This window comes from Corylus avellana, chromosome ca2, assembly GCF_901000735.1.
Source record: "Corylus avellana chromosome ca2, CavTom2PMs-1.0".
In the NCBI taxonomy this organism is placed as follows: domain Eukaryota; kingdom Viridiplantae; phylum Streptophyta; class Magnoliopsida; order Fagales; family Betulaceae; genus Corylus; species Corylus avellana.
This window is the reverse complement of record NC_081542.1, coordinates 39,672,366-39,674,800: the sequence shown is the minus strand read 5'-3', so window position 1 is coordinate 39,674,800 and position 2,435 is coordinate 39,672,366. Positions and strand designations below refer to the sequence as shown.

The 2,435-nt window shown below is 39.8% G+C and overlaps 1 pseudogene; it reads right to left on the bottom strand.

Annotated features, from left to right (window-relative positions):
- Positions 1 to 1,568: 1,568 nt before the first annotated feature.
- Positions 1,569 to 2,435, bottom strand: part of LOC132169758 (receptor kinase-like protein Xa21) — a 4,026-nt pseudogene continuing 3,159 nt past the window's right edge.

Genomic DNA, 2,435 nt, shown 5'->3' with positions numbered 1-2,435 from the left:
GTGATACAGTTTTGCGTATGAAACCTTGAAATAATATCAGTTTCTAAGAGAGTAAAAGATGATTTCTTTCCTGATTTTTTCCTCTTGTAAATAATAAGAGATAAAGCAAGCATAATCAGGAAAAACATAGCCCCACAAACAATTATGACTACTAATTTGAAAGCATGAGATTTTCTTTGTTTCATAACTTTCATGTTGCATGCTTTCAATTGCAGGACCGAGATACCCTCACAAAGCTTTTTTATTTCCAATCACTGATATTATGCTTGCATTACTGAAGACTCCTTTTGCTGGCACCTCACCTTCTAAATCATTAAAAGAAAGATTCAAATATCGCAAAACAGAGAGTTTCTGTAGATCATTCAGAATCAACCTTGACAAGTTGTTTCGTGAAAGATCTAAACAGAGAAGGCTTTTCAAGGAAGCCAGAGATGGTGGCAAGGTTCATTGAAATGAATTAGCCTCTAGGTAAAGGTACTTCAGGCCCCAGCAATCCCCAATAGTTGTAGGAATCTCACTAGATAGATAATTATCAGGACATCCAATTGATACAGACTCTTTAAATTTCCTATTGCCACTGGTAAGGTGCCGGTTAATGAGTTTTGTGACAAGTTGAGTTCCAGTAATTGGGGAAAAAGACCAATATTGGGTATGGTTCCACTAAGGCTATTTTGTGAAATGTCCAACTCCTACAAATTTTTGCATTTTTCAAAACTTGATGGAATGCTTCCTTCCAATTTGTTATGTGATAAGAAAAGTTTAACCACTTGAGTGAGGTTGCCTATGGAGGCTGGCATTTGTCCTGACAATCTATTTCCATCCAAACCCAATCCCTGCAGCATTTGAAACTTCCCAAAATAAGAGGGAATGGTGCCATTGAACAGATTTTACGCCATGTTTAAGGTGGTAAAGTTTACGAGGTTTTCTAATTCTGGAGGAATAATGCCGGATATTAGATTGCCATCAAGATATAGTTGACTAAGAAGCCTCGACAAATTTCCTATTGAGTTGGATAAACTTCCTCCAAATTTGTTATTTGAAAAATCAAGCATTTCCGGTTGGGTGCAGTTATCTAAAGATGCCAAGAAATCCAAGTCCTTAGTTGAATAACTTCCAAGCTTATTTCTACCAACACCTAGCCACCAAAGATTTGGCAGGTTTCCCAGATCAGTAGGAACCTGTCCCACAAAATTGTTTTGGGAAAAAGCAAGCACTGCAAGCTTAGAAGCGTTCGACAATGAAAGTGGGATTGGACCAGAGAATTGATTGGTCGAGATTGACCAAATTTTGACATTAGGGAGAGTGTGGCCTATGTTGGCTGGAAGAGTGCCACTAAGATAGTTAGCTGCAATTGAGATGATGCTCATTGTTGATATATTGTAAAGGGCATAAGGGATCGTACCAGTCAGATTATTGCCCACCACTTCGAAGAAAGATAACCTCTGCAAGCGGCCTATTTCTTCTGAAATCTTTCCCACAAAATTGTTAAGCGCTAAGGATATTTCTTGAAGAGAAGAAATATTTCCCAAGGACGGTGGGATGCATCCTGTCAAATTGTTTCCGCCAATCTAAAGCTTCTCAAGCTTCATCAAAAAGCCAAGCTCAACAGGAATGTGCCCAGTAAGTTTATTCCTTGTGAAGTCCATGACTCTGAGGTCCGGACAGTTGGTCAAGTTGCTCGGTATCTCCCCTGTCAACGAGTTATTCCCAAGAAGTAGATTCTGCAGTCCGAACAAATGAGTAACTTGTTGTGGAATTTTGCCGTATATGAAGTTGTCTTGGAGATCAACCAACCTAAGAAAGCTGAGGTTGCCAATGAAAGTTGATATGGATCGATCCACGCAAAGCATAGCCTTGTAGGTCCAAGGCTGTAACTCTTTGATGCTGGCGGCCACATGTAATCCCCTGCCAGCTGCAGAAGTTGATAGAATCATTCCAGGAGCTCAAGATGTTATGCGGGTCGTCTGCTATTAATTCTTTGAGTCTGAACAAAGCCAGACGATCGGTCTCATTTGTTGGAGCGGCAGCAATAGTACTGGTTGGTTGCAAGCAGAGTAAGCTCATAGAAGAGAGAAGAATAAGATGAAGGTTTTTGAAGCATAATGCACGTAAGTTTAGGATTTGAAGCTTCATTGGGTTGGAGAAGCAGAGAAAGTTGGTGAAATATTGGAACAAGGCAGAGCAATTAGATGCAGAACATTATGAGAGTTATTGTCAACTTCATCCATCTAATATCCAGCTACCATTGCCAAGAGCCACTATTGGAGACCAGTATGGCATGAAACGACATAATAGTATGGAAATCATTGGCTGAGAATTGAAAGAAGTGTTTCTATTCAATTCTAATAAGCTTTTGGGGCTACATATCTTGTTAAGGTACATTTGACTTGAAGGAGGTGAGTAGGAGACAAAATGGTGGTCGAGAGGATGCCTTT